Genomic DNA, 22,368 nt, shown 5'->3' on the forward strand with positions numbered 1-22,368 from the left:
GCTATCACTTGACTTTCTCCAAATGGTGCAGCTCTTAAACTGCCTTGTTTCCTCTCTCAGTTAGTCAGTTCAGTCGCTCAGTTGTGCCCGACTGTTTGCGACCCCATGAATCGCAGCACGCCAGGGCTCCCTGTCCATCACCAACTCCCGGAGTTCACTCAGACTCATGTCCATCGAGTCAGTGATGTCATCCAGCCATCTCATCCTGGGTCGTCCCCTTCTCCTCCTGCCCCCAATCCCTCCCAGCATCAGTCTTTTCCAATGAGTCAACTCTTCGCATGAGGTGGCCAAAGTACTGGAGTTTCAGCCTTAGCATCATTCCTTCCAAAGAACACCCAGGGCTGATCTCCTTCAGAATGGACTGGTTGGATCTCCTTGCAGTCCAAGGGACTCTCAACAGTCTTCTCCAACACCACAGTTCAAAAGCATCAATTCTTCGGCGCTCAGCTTTCTTCACAGTCCAACTCTCACATCCATACATGAGCACTGGAAAAACCATAGCCTTGACTAGATGGACCTTTGTTGGCAAAGTAATGTCTCCGCTTTTCAATATGCTATCTAGGTTGGTCATAACTTTTCTTCCAAGGAGTGAGCGTCTTTTAATTTCATGGCTGAAATCACCATCTACAGTGATTTTGGAGCCCCCCAGAAATAAAGTCTGCCACTGTTTCCACTGTTTCCCCATCTATTTCCCATGAAGTGATGGGCCAGATGCCATGATCTTTGTTTTCTGAATGTTGAGCTTTAAGCCAACTTTTTCACTCTCCTCCCTCACTTTCATCAAGAGGCTTTTGAGTTCCTCTTCATTTTCTGCTATAAGGGTGGTGTCATCTGCATATCTGAGGTTCTTGATATTTCTCCTGGCAATCTTGATTCCAGCTTGTGCTTCTTCCAGCCCAGCGTTTCTCATGATGCACTCTGCATAGAAGTTAAATAAGCAGGGTGACAATATACAGCCTTAACGTACTCCTTTTCCTATTTGGAACTAGTCTGCTGTTCCATGTTTCCTCTCTAGAGGGGTCTTATTGAATGAAAGTTCCATGCTGCTGCCACCACAGTGAGGTCTAAAAGTCAAATCTAATCAGGTTGTTTGCATGCTTAAAAATCTTGTACTGTTTTCCTGCTGCTTATCGGATAAAGTCAATCCACTCTTACAAGGCATCACAGTCTTTCCTGATCTAGCATGTGTGTGTCTGCAACCCATCCACCTCCCTTGACCCTCCATCAGGGTCATGGTGCTTGCATCATCTGGAAAGCAATACTTTCTGTGTATCTCTGCTTTGTCTGTTTAACTCATTTGTCTTCCTGGAGAAATAGCTTAAGATCCCTCCCCTTCAGACACCTCAAGTAAGAATACTTCACTGCCCTTTCAGGTCAGAAAATATTGTCATATTTTTACTGTAGCATTATTGCCACCATTTTTTTCAATTTTCCCTTCTGCTATTGACCGTGGGCTCCAAAGATAGGTCTTAGATTGTCAGAGCTACTAATATTGGTAAATCACTCTTTGCTATAGATACTTCAAAGAACAAAAGGCATTTTTGAAACTTTTAGAAGAGAGTAGAGAAAGTCATGTATGGAATTGTGTCATGTTATTAAGTAGAGCAAGGATAATAGTGAGCAAATCTGGGGAAAGGCTTAGATAAATTAAGACGGGATTGCAAGAGGTTAGTTGGGTAATTAACATTAATTGGGCACTTCTTATGTGTCAGGAATTTTACTGGAATCTTTTTATGAGTCCACTCATACAAGTAAATAGGGTTGTAAAGAACTTAGAACATAACAGTCAAAGCTGAACCATGAAATAAAAGTTAGTTCCAGCCACTAGTTTCTCAAATCAGAAAACTTTTAGCCATGTTATCTCCATGCTTGCAAGATATTCAATCAAATGCATAAAGTATATAGAGAAACAGTTTATACTTATGGTAACAATCATGTAATTCTTGTGTTTAATTTAGCTCTTGGGACTGGAGCCTAAAAGTTTACTTTATTTTATTTATTTTATTTTTTTAAACATAAATTTGTTTATTTTAACTGGAGGCTAATTACAAGATTGTATTGGTTTTGCCATACATCAACATGAATCCGCCACGGGTGTGCCTAAAAGTTTAGAACTGTTTATTGATCTAGACAGAGGCACAGTAGAAGCTACCTCAGTGTATATAGATTATGAAACTCTAGATTTTAACAAATTAAGATACATTATGGATCTTATGAAATAAATTTACTTTGAATGATGCTGACACTTTCAAGACTCTTTATAGAAGAGTGTATAGATCATATATTAAAAATTATTGATTATTTTTAGGTTTTATATACTTACTGTGTGAACATAAGAAAAATATTAATAGTGAATATTTTTCTTTTTTTTTGGCTGTGCTCCATGGCTTGCTGTGTCTTAGTTCCCGACTGAGAAATGAACCTCGGGCCACGACAGTAAAAGCACTGAGTCCTAACTATTAGATAGTCAGGAAAGTCCCTTGCATAATGAATTCTTCATCCAAATTTAATATTATCAACAAATATTAAATCTAAAACACATGCAAATTAAGTAATTCAGATTAATTGTACTGTGAATATAATTATGAATATAACAATATAAAAATTATATGTACATATACTCAGGCTTAAGTATATGAGGTATCTGTCTGATACATGGTGGGTTTAAGCAAATCTTAATTCACATTAATTTTCCTCTTACATATTTCAATAAAACCCTGAGGGCGTATCATTAAAGTTACTTCAGTGAGGGTAGTTATAGGGCAAACATATGTCCCCAAGGTTCATACATCCTCCTGGGAGTTTGGAACCAAAAAGAGAACTTAAGGAGCTGGACGAGTGGATGGAAGACGAATACCTGAGAACATCTCTGCACAGAGATGTTCTCAGGTATTCATCTTCCATTATGACGGCAATGTCAGATGCAGTCAAATTGCAGTAATTTCTCAGGGCTGCCATGGCGAAGCAGGACAGATTGAGTGGCTTAAACACAGACATTTATTTTCTCACAATTGTGGAAGCTACAAGTCTGAGACCGAGGTGTCAGGCTGGTTGATTTCTTCTGGAGCCTCTCTCCTGGGTTGCAGAGGACTGCCTTCTCACTGGATCCTTGCATAGTTTCCCCTCTATGCTTGTCTGTGTCTTGATCTCCTCTTCTTATAAGGACACTAAAGTCATACTGGCTTACAACCCAAACCATGTGACCACATTTTACTTTAATTACCTTTTTAAAAGTGCTTTCTCCAAATAAGCCACATTCTGGGGTGCTGGAGGCTAGGACTTTAAAATACAAATTTCGAGAGGACACAGTTAAGCCCATACAAGGTTATATTCACTAATTGCAACGAATTTTTAACCAATGCTTATTTTGTATGATTGTTTTGTAAGCATTTTGTAAGCATTGTTCTAAGGACATATATATGTATCGTCTCTTTTAATTCTCACAACAAGTTATGAGGAACATGCTATCATCATTCCTAGGATAGATATGGAAAACTTGAGGTCCATAGGGGCAAATAACTTGTCTACCAAGTATAAAAGTCAGAAATTGAATTAAAACAATGTATTTTCAAGTCTGTGCTCATAACCAGAAGAAATTACTGCACCTATGATGTCAGAATCTCCTTAAAGGTGAGATGTTGAGCTCCTCTTGTGTTTTATTCATTCTTGTATTTATTCACCATTTATTCATTAACAAAAATACCAAGTACATTCATAACACTTGTCTATGGAAGTTACTTAAAATATATCAATATTATACCAAAACTTTAGCCTTATCTGAGATTATAGAATCTTATGGCATAACTCATCCATATTGTAGCTTTGGTACTGATTTCAGAGATGACAGAAAATCAGTGGGGCAATTATGATCTTCTATCAGATAACAGAAACAAACGGTAAATCAAATAAGAGAGTAACAGTTACTCTCGTGTCTGACTCTTTGTGACCTCATGGAATATAAACTACCAATCTCCTCTGTCCATGAAATTCTTCAGGCAAGAATACTGGAATGGGTAGCCATTTCTCTAGGGGCTCTTCCTGACTCAAGGACTGAACCCAGGTCTCCCACACTGTAGGCAGATTCTTTATCATCTGAACCACCAGGGAAGCCTTTGATCTTAAATATCATAGACCTTATAGTTCAAGGAGGGAAACAGACATCAGGAAAAAGTAACACTAATGTGTGAAATAGTTATAATTGTTCTGAAAACAAACAGGAATAGAATAATAAGAGTTTCCAACAAAGAAATCTCACCTATACTAGTAGTTCAGAAATACTTTTCTGGATAAAGATATACTTGTGTTGAATCTACTGCAGAAAAAGTAGTGCCTAATTTGAGTTCCAAGAGATGATGAGACAGTATGTTTAATATTTTATACATATGGATAAAACAGTATCTACAAAAGCCAGTGAGCAGCTCAAGACACTTAAAGGAAGCTTGTGGGGCCAGGGTGCAGAGAGAGGGGGTGAGAACACAGTAAATGAGGTTGGAGAATGAGGACTATGGTATGGCACATTGATTTTGTTTCTTTAAATATTAACACCTATGGCAGATTTTTGAAGGGTTTTTAAAGGTGATGACATATTTGCCTTTTAAATGGCCACTTTGATCGAGGTGTGGACAACAGGTTGAAGGGAGCAGAATGGATGAGAGAAAACCTATTGAAAGCCTATTTATAATTGTCCAGGTGAGACACTGCTGTGGTTTAGACTTCAATGACACTGAAAATGAAAAACTAAAAGGATATACTCAAGAGATGATTAAGAAATGATAATTACAAGTTGAATATGTTCCAGAGGTTTTGTGGGAAAGAGACATGTAGAGATTCTCCTATTTCAGGTTTGCATAACTCTAACGATAGTGGTGCCACTCAAAACAAGATCTGGGATTCTGGATAAGGACAAGGTCAGTAAAGTAAATATCATGGATTTGACCTTGGTAGCACTGAATTTGATGCACATATGTGGACTAGGGAATTTTTCTAGATTAGAGTGGTCATTGGTCCTACAGTGTCCTCTGTGCATTTTGTTACCTGGGAAAAGAGTGTAAGGAAATAGTGATAAAGAAAGAAGAATTAGAATTTAAGTCTGAGGAACTGAGAAGTTTAATGGCTGAAAGAGAGGAATAAATTGGTGGGAGACTACTAAGAAAGGACCAGAAAAGTGATCAAGAAATCAGGGAGGCAGGTATTTATGTACATTAAAATGAATAGTGCAGGAAGTAGGGGAGATTTTTCTTGACAAAAGACAAGGTGGGTTATGTAAGACCAAAACAAAGTAAGTGCTAGCTATCAAAGATACGCAGTATCTCTTGGACAAAAATCTCAGCTCCTGGGTCTAATTGCCACCTCCTCAAGATTATTAGGATTAGAATATAAGGACTGGTTCCGAAAATCAAGTGAGTCATAGAGGCCAAACTGAATGTTAAAAACTGTTTCTTGCTACCTACAGACATTGTTAATGGTATATTGACTGTTAGAAGAGCAGAGGATTGGTCAGTCCAAGTAACTGTATTTAGGAATCATGTAAGAAATAATCATTGTCTTAGATATATCCTTATCATGTCATACAGTAGGAAGAGCCCTGAAGTATGGAAATAAAATTCAAGATCCAACAGAAGAAGTGAAAAGAATTGAGCAGAGTGGTGGTTGAAGGGGTTACGAGTCAATGGGCTGATATGAAAAGGAAGGCATCATCTTGGTATTCAAACTGTTGAGTTCTCAGTTATTGTTGAAATTCACTCTTTCCTTGATTTCCATATCAACATCTTTTCTCCAAGATCTTTTCCATCTGTTTCTGACTGTGAAGCCTCAGAACTTTATACCTAATGCTGTCAGATATTCCCACCAGTATTCCACAGAGACCTAATACTCAATATATGCAACTTTAATGCTACCGCTTTCTCATCTTTAATGGCATGCACCAATATGTTGTATCAATCAGAGAATATTTTCTTCACTGTAAGTGCTTGCTCTAAGCTGGTACACCTTGCTTTTTGACCCTGCTAATCAAAAAGTCTCCCTGGAGAAGGAAATGGCAACTCACTCCAGTATTCTTGCCTGGAGAATTCCATGGACAGACGTGCCTCATGGGCTATAGTCCACGGGGTTGCAAAGAGTCAGACACAACTGGGCAACTAATACACACACACAAACACACACACACACACACACACAGAGACACACACAAGTCTACTCTAATTATAAAAACTGCTTTTGAGTAAAAACTAGTATATATGTAAGGGGAGGTTGGCTGTTTGAAATTTATTAAGAGGATGTGTGAACTTTGGTCCTCTTCTTTTTATCAGCGAAACCAAAATCAATCTCCTTGCTTTACTGGTATATTTCTTCCTTATTCATGATGCCCTGTGGATATTTTTGCTTTTTGTCTCCCCTTTATTACTTCTGTATTCTCTCACTAGCTGCCATTTCTGCATTCCCTCTCAAATACTCTGCTTGCTGACAGCCAGTAGTATCTGTGGAGTCTAATAAGATATCTCTATATTTGTTAGTAAAGGGGAAAATAGCCAAATGTCTGCTCTAGTCAGTGTGTAAGGACATCAGCATTTTTATCTCTATTATGGGACATATAAATCAAATTTTGCAGAAATTTTCTTCTGGATTATCAGAATTGATATATCATTCTATTTGCATTAACAAAGATAGTGATACACTTTGTAGAACCATGTTCCAAAAATAAAACTTGGGCTTTCATCACCAAAGCATTTCATATTATTTTCTCATAGAAGTTTCTAAGGACAGTCAGTTAAGTAACCCATTAAATGAGAAGAGCAATAGAGCATTCACTTTCATCATGCATGGATATTTTATTGCCATTTTACTGTAATTTTTATTGATCTAAAAAATGCTCTTTTTATTTTTTAACTAATTTTTGTTGGAGTATAGCTGCCTTACAATTTTGTGTTGGTTTCTATTAACAATGTGTTACTGTGTGCACAGCAAAATGGGTCAGCCATCAGTTCAGTTCAGTTCAGTCGCTTAGTCGTGTCTGACTCTTTGCGACCCCATGAATCGCAGCACGCCAGGCCTCCCTGTCCAGCACCAACTCCCGGAGTTCACTCAGACTCACGTCCATCGAGTCCATGATGGCATCCAGCCATCTCATCCTGGGTCATCCCCTTCTCCTCCTGCCCCCAATCCCTCCCAGCATCAGAGTCTTTTCCACTGAGTCAACTCTTCACATGAGGTGGCCAAAGTACTGGAGTTTCAGCTTTAGCATCATTCCTGCCAAAGAAATCCCAGGGCTGATCTCCTTCAGAATGGACTGGTTGGATATCCTTGCAGTCCAAGGGACTCTCAACAGTCTTCTCCAACACCACAGTTCAAAAGCATCAATTCGTCAGCACTCAGCCTTCTTCACAGTCCAACTCTCACATCCATACATGAGCACTGGAAAAACCATAGCCTTGACTAGATGGACCTTTGTTGGCAAAGTAATGTCTCTGCTTTTGAATATGCTATCTAGGTTGGTCATAACTTTTCTTCCAAGGAGTAAGCGTCTTTTAATTTCATGGCTGCATCAGCATCTGCAGTTATTTTGGAGCCCCCAAAAATAAAGTCTGCCACTGTTTCCACTGTTTCCCCATCTATTTCCCATGAAGTGATGGGACTGGATGCCATGATCTTCGTTTTCTGAATGTTGAGCTTCAAGCCAACTTTTTCACTCTCCACTTTCACTTTCATCAAGAGGCTTTTTAGCTCCTCTACATATACATATATCCTCTCACTTTCGGACTTAGAACTCAACTAAAATGTTGTTTTCTAAAGGTGGAATAGGACAATTCCTTCAATTCTCAACAATGCAAGGGGAGTAGAGAGAATGGAAAATAACTAGGACACATTGGCTAAGATAGTCCCTTGGCAGCCACAGCTGGAAGAGGAGTTGGATCCCTCTCAGCTGAGTGATCTCTTAGTGACTCTATCAGTTCAGTTCAGTTCAGTCGCTCAGTCGTTCCTGACTCTTTGCGACCCCATGAATTGCAGCTCGCCAGGCCTCCCTGTCCATCACCAACTCCCAGAGTTCACTCAGACTTTCATCCATCGAGTCAGTGATGCCATCCAGCCATCTCATCCTCTGTAGTCCCCTTCTTCTCCTGCCCCAGCATCAGAGTCTTTTCCAATGAGTCAACTCTTGGCATGAGGTGGCCAAAGTACTGGAGTTTCAGCTTCAGCATCATTCCCTCCAAAGAAATCCCAGGGCTGATCTCTTTCAGAATGGACTGGTTGGATCTCCTTGCAGTTCAAGGGACTCTCAAGAGTCTTCTCCAATACCACAGTTCAAAAGCATCAATTCTTCGGCGCTCAGCTTTCCACTGAACCCCTGTAATTCTGATAGGACTGACTAGAAAACACAGAACTCATGTTGACTGTCAGCTATGATAACAATCCATAATGACTTGCAGCCATGAAATTAGAAGACACTTGCTTCTTGGAATGAAAGCTGTGACAAACGTAGACAGTGTATTAAAAAGCAAAGCATCACTTTGTCATCAAAAGTCTGCATAATCAAAGCTATGGTTTTTCCAGTACTCATGTACAGATGTGAGAGTTAGACCATAAAAATTGCTAAGCATCAAAGAATTGGTGCTTTTGAACTGTGGTGTTAGAAAAGACTCATGAAAGTCCCTTGGACTGAAAGGAGATCAAACTAGTCAATTTTAAAGGAAATCAACCCTGAATATTCACTGGAAGGATTGATGCTGAAACTGAAGCTCCAATACTTTGGCCACCTGATGTGAAGAATTAACACATTAGAAAAGACCCTGATGCTGGGAAATTGAAGGCAAAAGAAGAGGGTGGTAGATGATGAGATGGTTAGACAGCACCACTGAATCAGTGGACATGAGTTCTAGCAAACTCCAGGAGATAGTGGAGGACAGAGATGCCTGGTGTGCTGCAGTCCTTAGGGTCACAAAGAGTTGGACATGACTTAGTGACTGAACAAGAACAGTGGCAACAATTAGCATGTATTACCAATTAGTGGGCTTCCTGGGTGGCTCAGATGGTAAAGAATCCATCTGCGATGCAGGAGACCCCAGTTTGACTCCTAGGTCAGGAAGTTCCCTTGGAGAAGGATAGGATACCCACTCCAGTATTTTTGGGCTTCCCTGGTGGATCAGATGGTAAAAAATTCACCTGCAATGTAGGAGACCTGGGATAAATCCCTGGGTTGAGAAGATCCCCTGGACAAGGGCATGGAAACCCACTCCAGTATTTTTGCCTGGAGAATCTCCATGGACAGAGAGCCTGGTGGGCTATAGTCCTTGAGGTCCCAAAGAGTCAGACATGACTGAATGACTAAGCACAGCACAGGACCAATTAGTACGCCTTCTTTTTGATCCTGTAAAAGGCTAGTGAAGGTAATGGTTCCTAAGCCAAGAAAATGATTGTCATTCTAGATATTCTCCTTAGATTAAGGTGTTGCATCCTTCCAACCCCATCCTGAACCATGTCCAATTACTGAATAAGACACACATCATGTCATCCAAATACACGGAGTTTGGGTTCTAAATCCTCTGTGTAGTCATTCCGTCTTTTCCATCCTCATTGATGGGATTACTAGATTCTCATAATTTTCAGGTTCTCACCATTCTTCATCTCAAGTATTGGTCTAGTCAAAAAGTTCATTTGGGCTTTTCTGTAAGATCCTATAGAAAAACTTAAATGGACTTTTTGGCCAATCCAATTTTTAAACGCTTAATAATGTTCTTTCTAAACCGTATCTTGTCCTCATATAATCCATTCACGCTGCCTTGTTGGTTAATCTTTCTAAAGTATAAACTGGATCAATTACCGTTCTTCTTAAAAGACTGTCGTGGCTCCACAGTGCTTACAGAATAAAATCCAAATTGTTTCATGGCCCAGACAGTCTTTAGGATATTGCAAATCATGTTCTCCAAAGCTACCTTTCAGTATTTCTTTTCTTCTTCTCAGTCCCTACCAACCTATTCATACCTTTGGTTTGCCCAATGGACCACGTGACTTCATACACTTTGAGCCGTGCTGTCCCCTCTCTTTGGATAGCTTGTTCTTTCCCCCTTCCCTGCTGCTTTCCCTGGCAAATGCCCACTCATCATCATAGATAAAACGCAGATATTATATTCTCCACGAAGCATGCGGGGTTCTCACAGTTACTGATCTACTTTCTCCTCCGTCCCACCATGGTACAGCGCACATGTTATTAACTGCTATCATCGTTTCAACTTCATTCCCATTTTCCAACCAAAATTCGTGAAGGAAACCCAGGCACACAGCACAAGCAAGCCTGGCACACGATCAGCACCCAGGACTATTTCATCATCCTTTCAAGCCTAATGTATTCAAAAAAGAGCTCCCCCTCTTCCATCTAATGTCCTCTGACTGTCTGAGCTGGTAAAGCTGTGATTATTCTTCTTGCCATTTGGGATTAAGTTCTTGGAGTCTGCGCTAACTCAGTTTTCTCCTTAACTGTAGATGTCTAATCAGGCAACAGAATCATTCTCTAAAACAGAATGTGGGCTTTGCCGGTGGCTCAGATGATGAAGAATCTGTCTGCAGCGGAGGAGACCTGGGTTCAATGTCTGGGTTGGGAAGATCCTCTTTGAAAGAGAATGGCCACCCACACCAGTATTCTTGCCTGGAGAATTCCATGGACAGAGGAGCCTGACAGGGGGTAGCAAAGAGTTGGACACGACTGAGTGACTGATACACACACACAGGCACAAACAGAATGCAGAACCTCCAAAGTTTATCTGCAAAGGATAGTCTTCTGATGTAGTTTCCAGTTATTGCGTTTTACTGTTTCTTTCTTTAGTTATCCCAGACAACAAAATGATGCCTAACACAGACCAGGATGCACCCCCTTCTTTTAACAGTGTAGCCTAAATATCAGCATGCATCTTTCTTCTGACTCCATTTAGGGCAAATAAACTAGATTAGAATTTTCAAAACATTTACCTAGCTGCTAACTTAAAAAAAAATAATAAGCCTAGTAATTTAAAACACATAAATATAATATGACTTTCATAGCACATATTTCTGATGCTTCTCCCCCCAAATTTGCTACCTCTACCTGCAAGTTCCATCCTACTTTACATTTAGTCTTGAATCAGTTATACCAGCTCCAAAGGGTTGGTATAACTTTGTAGGGGACTTGTCTGAGTTTCTAGCTTCTGAACTCCAGCCTGCTTTTATGTGTAGGGTACCATCTTACCACCTACTGTCTAGGAATTAATTTTAGTAATTTGACCAAGAAAACTCCATGGTCCATGGAGGTTTTTTTTGCACACTCCTTTCTTATCTGCAGAATCTTCATCCTTCAGATAATGTAAATGGTGAATGTGTTTTACATGAGAACCCACTACTATTGAAAAATCACTTCTGCTAACATTTTATGGATCTAAACCAGACATATGGTTTCACATTATTTGCAGGGAATGAGATATCTAGTCTTCTAGTGCTCAGAGGGGAGAGAAGAATCAAGTGTGAGTGTATGCTAGAAATTTCTCTTGTTAACCTATTTGGTTTAGTGGTGCTTAAAATATAGCTTCAGGAAACAACCAATTGTGTTTCCAGGGGAGAATGAAGTTTGAATTCTAAACAAATACTTATTAGACTTTTGTGACTCAGTTTTTCTGGAAAAGGACATTGAATGTATCATCTTGCCAAAATATTGTCCTGTTAAGGCAAGGACTTTTCCCTGTACTTCTTTTATGTATTAATAGTTAGAAAAGTTTTCATTGAACATGAGGATACTAGTTTATTAATTTATAAAATAAATCAATAAAGTCTGAATAAACAGCTGCCTGGCTGTATCTGTACACGAGAAGAATTTCCTGCTTCTTAAGTAAATATAATACTTCCTTTGTGAAGCTATTTCCAGATAGAGTTTTATAATGATAGAGCAATAATGATCCAAGGAATGCCCATTGAGTTACAATTTAATAAAACTGGATGTTTTGGTATCATAAGGTTGACTGAGAGTGTCATTCCATCTTATAAATAAGTTTTGTTCTATGTGCATAGCTAACAATTGATTGTCCCCAATGAGGATGGCTTCAGATTCACATATTATGATTAGATACGATTGATTCCTCCATCATCACATAGCCGTACAAAGCTATATTGCAAAAGGAAAGGTCAGTAATACTATCCTACTTTACTTACATTTTGATATTTTTATCATCTTGGATTTTCTGTGTTAATTCTGATTCTTGAAAATATTGCCTTAAAATAGTATTTCTTTTGATTACTGAATTTATCTGGCATCTCCCCTTAAATTTTGTATCAGAAGCAAGTACCTCACTTACCTCACTCTAGTCCTAGCCTTGAGGTCATGCCAGACGATTCTCAAGGGTGCGGGATTGCAATTCTGTGTTATATACTAAAGAAACAGAAATGGAGGGGGAGTAGTGAATGGTGCTAATGACTAACATACCCAGGTAATATAATAGATTCTATTGTAGAATGTCTAATTGAAGGGCTATGATACAGCAAAACTCAGGGCATCTTTCATTCTTCATCAAATAGCTCAAAAGTGTAATTCTAGTTACACAGTTAATATTGCTATTATTAGTAAAGTATCCTTTTTTCCCTAGAAGTCTGTCTTAATAATTTACTTTGAAAAATCTCTCTTTGAAAGTCAAAGTCAGATGCTTTTTCCTCAATCAATTGAGATGAAATAATTGCACAGTTGTTGCCTAAAAACTCCCTGTGGCTTTTAATATTTAGTACTTCTTTAAATTGCTTTCTTCAGGTACTCAAAAATGTTTACCTTAATTCAGTTTGTATTATGTTTTTAGCATATTTTGATTTGTTTTTCCTAGCTCACCATGATTCTTCTCTCTCTGACTAGCAAACAACACCCAAAAAACAGCCCCCGAAAGTGCATGGAATTTAACAAGTATCTTGGTTTTAAGAAAGATAACATTCATCTTAATAATGCCATTCAGTGTCCTCTATGATTGTATATTAAAATGCTTTACAGAATTTTTATTCCATAATATGCCCATAGTTTATTTGTTATAAAGAAATGTTTTGAATGAATGCAATGTCAGTTACTAAAAATAATGTGTGGTTATGAAATATCAAAATATTTTTTAATGTTAACTAATACAATACTTACATATTTCATCAGCTTTAGAAATATGACTGGATATTTCACATGAATTTTTAAGGTTTAGTAGTAGCTTTAGTGATGGAAACAAAAGAAAAATTTCATCTCAAATAAAAGCCAAGTTTTCCAAGCAGAAAGTCCCACCTCTCAGCAGATGCTTTTCTGTACAACCTTTCCATTCTGTGTAACTGCAGTGTGCAGGTCTGTGCTTGGTTTATTACTCCACTACAACCTATACATCAGCATTAACAGTTCTCACCAGAGGGCTAGAAAGTCTCACTTTGTCATAACATTAATTTGTCCTCTCAGCTTCAGACACCAAATTAGAAACACGAATGCTCCACCATAACTTGTGTGACCTTTTCTGCTTGCTAGGCAGCTCTGAGATAGAGTTGGTATCAACGCGGGTTGTTTTTTTTTTTAACACTTTGAAAAAAGTCCATATCTTGACAGGCAACAGACTGCAGTTCTATCAGTTGAGAAACATGCCCCCAAAGCAACTTTATTACAATGCAAATTATTTTTTGCACAGAGTATTTTCAGTGTGTTGTTCATAGAATTAGGTCCTGAGACAGTTCAGAAAATATGTGAGATGCTTCGTTATTTTTTAATACACTGTATCCTATATATGTATGCATGTAAATAAATATAATTCATTATATAAGTCAAATTTGAGATAATTTGAAACTATGTGATTTTAGCATATCATGTAAAAATTTTACCCACAATATGAAGTTCTAAACAATTACATTAACTCAGAATAAAAAAGGAAATAATTGTTATCCCATGATTCATTTTCTAAATGGAGTACAATGACCTTCAATCCTGGCAAGAAGTCTGCAAGGATATTTTTTGACCTGAAAGTCATTAAGTGGGAAAAACAAGATTTTTATAGATTTTCATTTAGCTTATTTTGTCAACAAATAATAGTCTCTCTCTCTGTCTCTCTCTCTCTCTCTCTCTCTCTATATATATATATATATATATATATATATGTAAAAGTGTATACAATATAAGAATTCCAGTTTTGTGTACACACTGAAAGTGATCACCACAATATATATAGCTGCCATCCACCACCATGCTATTGACCCCCTTTACCCATTTGCCCATCCCCCAACACCCTTCCTCTCTGTTCTCTGTGAGTTTAGTTTTGCTGTGCTTTTAAAATATATTTACACATGCCAATGGTATCATGTGATATTTGCCTTCCTCTGACTTATTTCACTTAGTTTGGTACCTTTGTGGTGCATCTATGCTATTATAAATCACAAGATTTCCTTCTTTTCTATGGTTAAGCAATATTCCCTTGTACATGTACAACACGTCATTATCCATTCATCTGCTGACGGGCACTTGAGGTTGGTTCCATATCTTGACTATTTTAAACAATGCTTCAATGAACATAGTGGAGCATGTAGCTTTCTGAATTAAGGTTTTTGTTCTTTGGATAAATACTCAGAAGTGGAATAGCTGCATTGCATTTCCCTGATAATTAGTGATGTTGGACATCTTTTCATGTACTTGCTGGCCATTTTAATGTCTTTTTTTGGAAAAATATCTTTTCAAACTCCTGCCCATTTTAAAATCTAATTGTTATTTTTCACTGAGTTTTCTGAAATCTTTATATATTTTGGATACTAACTCCTTATCAGATTTATGATTTGCAAATATTATCTCCCATTCAGTACGTTCTCTTTTCACTTTGTTAAGGTCTTCCTGCGCCATGGAGTCTTCTTGTTTTGTTTTTAGTTTGATATAATTCTACTCTTTAATTTTTGCTTTTATTGCCTTAGCTTTCGGGTTCAGATCCAAAAATTCCACATCAGGACCAGTATCCAGGAGCTAAATGCCTAATTTCTAGGAGTTTTGTGCTTTCACATCTTACATTCAAATTAATTCATTTTGAGTCAGTTTTTGTGTACAGTATCAGACAGTCATCTAATTTCTTTATATTTATTTATCTGTCCAGTTTTCCTAGCACCATTTAATGAAGAAATTGTCCTTTCCCCATTGTATATCCTTGGCTCCTTTGTCTAAGGTAATCAACCACACATATGTGTTTATTTCTGGTATTCCTAGTCTATTTCATCGAGCTGTGTATCTGTGTTTAGGTCAGTATGACACAGCTCCCATTAAAATAGCTTCGTAGCATATTTGAAATTAGGGAGCAAGATACTTCAAAATTTTATTCTCTTTCTCAAGATTGGCTATTTGGGGCCTTTTGTGGTTCCATAAATATTTTTTAAAAATTTTACTTGTTTAGTTTTGGCTATGGCGAGTTTCCGGTGCTTTGTGGGCTTTTCTCTAGTCGCAGTGAGCAAGTATCAAGGGCTTCTCTCTAGCTGTGGGCCATGGACTTATTGCAGTGGCTACTTTCGCTGCAGCGGCCAGTCTCCCCGGCACACAGGCTGCAGTCGCTGCAGCCTGTGACTCGGTAGTTGCTGCTCCTGGGCTCTGCAGCGCAGGTTCAGTAGTCATAGCGCATGGGCTTAGTTGCTCGGTGGCATGCAGGATCTTCCGGGACCAGGGATTGACCCGCATCTCCTATATTGACAGGTGGGTTCTTTACCACTGAGCCACGAGGGAAGCCCTCAGGCATATTTTAGATTCTAGTTTTCCATATGAATATCTGGTGAAAGAGGCAAGATCAAGAGGCCTGAGAGCTGGAGTCCTCAGACACAGTTGTGGTTCTGCCATCAAAAGTTCTGGGGCCTTTGGTTAGTGCCTCAACTTTTCTGGGCCTGTTTCCTCGCCTCAAAAATGCCCTGTGGCTCACTAAGTTGTGTCTAACTCACCTGCAACCCCATGCACAGTAGCCCACTGGGCTCCTCTGTCCATGGGATTTCAAAGGTAAGACATTGGAGTGGGTTGCCATTTCCTTCTCCATCATAAATATTTTATAATTAATTTTTTTCCAGTTCTGAGAAAAACTCTATGGGAATTTTGATAGGTATTGCATTGAGGCTTTGTAGATTGCTTAGGATAGCATGGACATTTTAACAATATTAATTATTTAATCCATGAGCACAGAGTATCTTTCCTTTTCTGTCTTTTCCAATTTCTTTCATCAATGCCTAACAGATTTCAGAAAACAGGCTTTTCATCTCTTTAGTTAAACTTATTCCTGGGTATTTTGCTCTTTTTGTTACCATTGTAAAAAGGATTCTTTTCTTAATAACTCTATCAGATTTTTTATTAGTATATAGAAGCACAACATATTTCTGTATATTGATATTTGTTTTGCAACATTATTGAATTCATTTATTAGTTCTAATAGTTTTTCAGTAGAGTCCTGCATATATTATCAAATCATCTTGCAAAGAGTAACATTTACTTTCTCCCACCCAGTTTGGAAAGCACTTATTTCTTTTCCTTGCCTAATTATTGTAGCTAGAACATCCAATATCAATGGCAGCAGTGGGCATTCTTATCTTCTGGGCATTCATCATTTCAGAGGAAACATTTTTAGCTATTTGTTGTGGAGTATGATGTTAGTTGTGGGTTTGTCAATAAGATTTTTACTGCATTGAGGTACCTTTCATCTATATACACTCTACTGAGTTTTGTTATTAATGTATATTGAAATTGTCAAAATCTTTTTCCACAACAACTGAGATGGTCATGTGATTTTTAAACTTCGATTTGTTAAGCGATATATCACATTGATTGATTTACAGACATTGAAACATCCTTGCATTCCTAGGATAAATCCAACTTAATCATGCTGTACAATCCTTTTAAGATATTGCTGAATTTTATTTACTAATATACTCTGTATGTTAGTAGTATAACATTACTAATATATTTCCAATAACACAAGAGAAGACTCTACACATGGATATAACCAGATGGTCAATACTGAAATCAGACTGATTATATTTTTGAAGCCAAAGATGGAGAATCTCTATACCGTCAGCAAAAACAATACTGGGAGCTGACTGTGGCTCAGATCATGAACGCCTTATTGCCAAATTTGACTTAAATTGAAGAAAATAGGGAAAACCACTAAATCTTTCAGGTAACCCTCATGATTATACAGTGGAAGTGACAAAGAGATTCAAGGGATTAGATCTGATAGGTAGACTGCCTGAAGAACTACAGACAGAGGTTTGTGATTTTATATAAGAGGCAATGATCAAGACCATCCCCAAGAAAAAGAAATGAAAAAAGGCAAAATGGCTGTCTAAGGAGGCCTTACAAATAGCTAAGTAATGAAGAGAAGCTAAACAAAAAGGAGAAAAGGAAAGATATACCCATTTGAATGCAGAGTTCCAGAATAGCAAGGAGAGATAGGAAAGTCTTCCTCAGTTATAAATGCAAAGAAACAGAAGAAAAAAATAAAATGGGAAAGACTAGAGATCTCAAGAAAATTAGAGATACCAAGGGAATATTTTATGCAAAGATGGGCTCAATAAAGGACAGAAATAGTATGGACCTAACAGAAGCAGAAGATATTAAGAAGAGGTGACAAGAATGTACAGAAAAACTATACAAAAAAGATCTTAATGACCCAGATAACCATGATATTCTGATCACTCATCTAGAGCCAGACATCCTTTGAAGTTAAGTGGGCCTGAGGAAGCATCACTATGAACAAAGCTAGTGGAGGTGATGGAATTCCAGTTGAGCTATTTTAAACACTAAAATATGATGCTGTAAAAGTATTGCACTCAATATGCCAGCAAATTTGGAAAACTCAGCAGAGGCCCCAGGACTGGAAAAGGTCAGTTTTTATTCCAATCCCAAAAAAAGGCAATGCCAAAGAAGATTCAAACTACTGCACAATTGCACTCATCTCACACGCTAGCAAAGTAATGCTCAAACTTCTCCAAGCAAGGCTTCAAGAGTACGTGAATCATGAACTTCCAGATGTTCAAACTGGATTTAGAAAAGGCAGAGGAACCAAAGATCAAATTTCCAACATCCGTTGGATCATCGAAAAAGCAAGAGAGTTCCAGAAAAACATCTATTTCTGCTTTATTGACTGCGCCAAAGCCTTTGACTGTGTGGATCACCACAAACTGGATAACTCTTCAATGAATGGGAATACCAGGCCATCTGACCTGCCTCCTGAGAAACCGGCAATGAGGTTAAGAAGAAACAGTTAGAACTGGACATGGGACAAGACTGGTTCCAAATCGGGAAAGGAGTACATCAAGGCTGTATATTGTCACTCTGCTTATTTAAATTATATGCAGAGTACCTCATGCAAAATGCTGGGTTGGATGAAGCAAAGTTGGAATCAAGATTGCCAGGAGAAATATCAGTAACCTCAGATATGCAGATGACACCACCCTATGGCCAAAAGTGAAGAACAACTAAGGAGCTTCTTGATGAAAGTGAAAGAGGAGAGTTAAAGAGTTGGCTTAAAACTCAGCATTCAAAAAATGAAGATCATGGCATCTTGTCCCATCCCTTCATGGCAAAGAGATGGGGAAACAATGGAAACAGTGACGGACTTTATTTTTCTGCACTCCACAATCACTGCAGATGGTGACTGTAGCCATGAAATTAAAAGACACTTGCTCTTTGAAAGAAAAGCTATGACCAACCTAGACAGCATTGAGTCAGTTCTAATGAGTTGGGTGAACTTAGAACCGATTATACAGAGTGAAGTGATCAGAAAGAGAAGGATAAAAACCACATTCTAACACATATATATGGAATATAGAAAAATGGTATCAAGAATTTATTTACAGGGCAACAATGGAGAAACAGACATAGAGAATAGACTTATGAATATGGGGAGAGGGGAGAGAGGGTGAGGTGTATGAAAGAGTAACATAGGAACTTAAATTACCATATGTAAAATAGATAACCAAGGGGAATTTGCTGTGTGGCTCAGGAAACTCAAGCATCGGCTCTGTATCAACCTAGAGGGGTGGGGTGGGGAGGGAGATGGGGAAAGTTTCAAAAGGGAGGGGATATGTTTATACCTATGGCTGATTCATGTTGAGGTTTGACAGAAAACAGCAAAATTCTATAAAGCATTTATCTTTCAATAAAAAATAAATTAATTTTTATAAAAAGCAGAGACATTACTTTGCCAAGGTCCATCTAGTCAAAGCTGTAGTTTTTCTATTAGTAATGTATGGATGTGAGAGTTGGAGTATAAAGAAAGCTGAGCACCAAAGAGTTGATGCTTTTTAACTGTGGTGTTGCAGAAGATTCTTGAGTGTCCCTTGAACTACAAGGAGAGCCAAGCAATCCATCCTAAAGGAAATCAGTCCTGAATATTCACTGGAAGGACTGATGTTGAAGCTGAAACTCCAATACTTTGGCCACCTAATGCAAAGAACCAACTCATTGGAAAAGACCCTGATGCTGGGAAAGATTGAAGGTGGGAGGAAAAGGGGACAACAGATGAGATGGTTGGATGGCTTCACAGACTCAATGGACATGAGTTTTAGCAAGCTCCAGGAGTTGGTGATGGACAGGCATGCTGCAGCCCATGGGGTTGCAGAGTCACACATGACTGAGCAACTGAACTTACTGATCCTTTTTACATCTATGTCATGGGAATATTGGCTATAACTTTCTCTTTTATGGATTTTTTTGTCTTGTTTTGGTATCAGGATAAGTCTGAGTGAGTTTGAAAGTTCCACTTCCTATTCCATTTTTTTGAAGAGTTTGAGAAGGATAAGTGTTAACTCTTTTTGTATGTTTGGTAGAATTTATCAAGGAAGCCATCTTGTCCTAGAATTTTATTTGGGAGCAGAAGTTTTGGTTTTTCATTCAATCTCCTAATTAGTAATCAGCCTATTCAGATTTTCTATTTTTTCATGATTGCTATGGATGATAGCATGTTTCTAGGAATTTATCCATTTTTTCTAGGTCATCTAATTCATTGGCGTATCATTTTTAAAGGCAGGATCTTAAGATCCTTTGTATTTCTGATAGCAGTTATAACATTTTTTTTTAATTTCTACTTTTATTTATTTGAGCTTTAGCTCTTTCTTGGAGAATCTGGCTAATGTTTTGTCAATTTGGTTTATGTTTTCATAGAACTTGCACTTAGTTTTATTGATCTTTCATTTTTTGGAGGATGTTTCTATTTCATTTATATCCACTGTAAACTTTATCTCCTTTATTTTATAAACTGTGGAGCTTGTTTGCTATTCTTTCTCCATCTTTTTAGGTGTAATGTTAGATTGTTTATTTGAAATTTTCTTATTTCTGTAGCTGGGACTGTACTGTTATAAACTTCTCTCTTAAAACTCTTTTTGCTGCAACCTATATGTCTTGGAAGGTTGTATTTTCATTTCCATTTTTCTTTGGGTATTTTTAAATTTTTTTCTTTGATTTCTTCATTGACCCATTAGTCCCCAGTAGCATGTTGTTTAATCTCCACATGTTTGTTTCTGTTGCACATGAATTCGTAGCCTGATAAGAAACATATATCAAGTATAAGGAAGTATTTTTTTGGCTGCACCATGCAGCATGTGAGATCTTAGTTCTCAATCAGGAATTGAACCCACACCCATGCATTGGAAGATGGCGTCTTAACCACTGGACTAAGAGGGAAGTCCCAGGGTCAAGGATTCATAATCACTCCTGCCTTAGGCCAGCAAACTTTGAAAACTCAGCAGTGACCACAGGACTGGAAAAGGTCAGTTTTAATTCCAATCTCAAAGAAAGGCAATGCCAAAGAATGCTCAACTACCACACAATTGCACTCATCTCACATACTAGTAAAGTAATGCTCAAAATTCTTCAAGCCAGGCTTCAGCAGGACATGAACCGTGAACTTCCAGATGTTCAAGCTGGTTTTAGAAAAGGCAGAGGAACCACAGATCAAATTGCCAACATCCGCTGGATCATCAAAAAAGCAAGAGAGTTCCAGAAAAACATCTATTTCTGCTTTATTGACTATGCCAAAGCCTTTGACTGTGTGGATCACAATAAACTGTGGAAAATTCTGAAAGAGATGGGAATATCAGACCACCTGACCTGCCTCTTGAGAAACCTGTATGCAGGTCAGGAAGCAACAGTCAGAATTGGACATGGAACAACAGACTGATTCCGAGTCAGGAAAGGAGTACGTCAAGGCTGTATATTGTCACCCTGCTTATTTAACTTATATGCAGAGTACATCATGAGAAATGCTGGGCTGGAAGATACACAAGCTGGAATCAAGATTGCCGGGAGAAATATTAATAACTTCAGATATGCAGATAACACCACTCTTATGGCAGAAAGTGAAGAGGAACTAAAAAGCCTCTTGATGAAAGTGGAAATGGAGAGAGAAAAAGTTGCCCTAAAGCTCAACATTCAGAAAATGAAGATCATGGCATCCAGTCCCATCACTTCATGGGAAATAGATGAGGAAACAGTGGAAACAATGTCAGATTGTATTTTGGGGGGCTCCAAATTCAGTGCAGATGGTGACTGTAGCCATGAAATTAAAAGACGCTTACTCTTTGGAAGGAAAGTTATGACCAACATAGAGAGCATATTAAAAAGCAGAGACATTACTTTGTCAACAAAGGTCCATCTAGTCAAGGCTATGGTTTTTCCAGGGGTCATGTATGGATGTGAGAGTTGGAATATAAAGAAAGCTGAGCGGTAAAGAATTGATACTTTTGAACTGTGGTGTTGGAGAAGACTCTTTGAGAGTCCCTTGGACTGCAAGGAAATCCAACCAGTCCATCCTAAAGGAGATCAGTCCTGGGTGTTCATTGGTAGGACTGATTTTGAAGCTGAAACTCCAATACTTTGGCCACCTGATGCAAAGAGCTGACTCATTTGAAAGAACCCTGATGCTGGGAAAGATTGAGGGCAAGAGAAGAAGGGGACGACAGAGGATGAGTTGGTTGGATGGCATCACCAACTCAATGGACATGGATTTGGATGGACTCCGGGAGTTGGTGATGGACAGGGAGGCCTGGCGTGCTGCGGTTCATGGGGTCGCAAAGAGTTGGACACGACTGAGAGACTGAACTGAACTGAGCTGAAGTTGCCTCAGGACACAAGAGATTTGCAGAACCACTTCATGCTCATCATATTCACGAATATTCATCTGAGTTTCTTTCCTCTGGTTTAAAGTGGACTACTGAGCCGTATTTTTTGGTGCTGAAACGTCAATATGTCCTTACCACTTCTTTTCCATTTAGCATATTTGTTCCCAAGAAATAACACTTGGACTTGTCATGGACCCTAATGGTAGCCTCCGATCTGATAAACAGTTGACAGCATTGGTACTTTGTAGGTCCTTCTTGTCCCATCCATTCTAATCATTACACTCTTGAATG

Source organism: Capricornis sumatraensis, chromosome 22, assembly GCF_032405125.1.
Source record: "Capricornis sumatraensis isolate serow.1 chromosome 22, serow.2, whole genome shotgun sequence".
Classification (NCBI taxonomy): domain Eukaryota; kingdom Metazoa; phylum Chordata; class Mammalia; order Artiodactyla; family Bovidae; genus Capricornis; species Capricornis sumatraensis.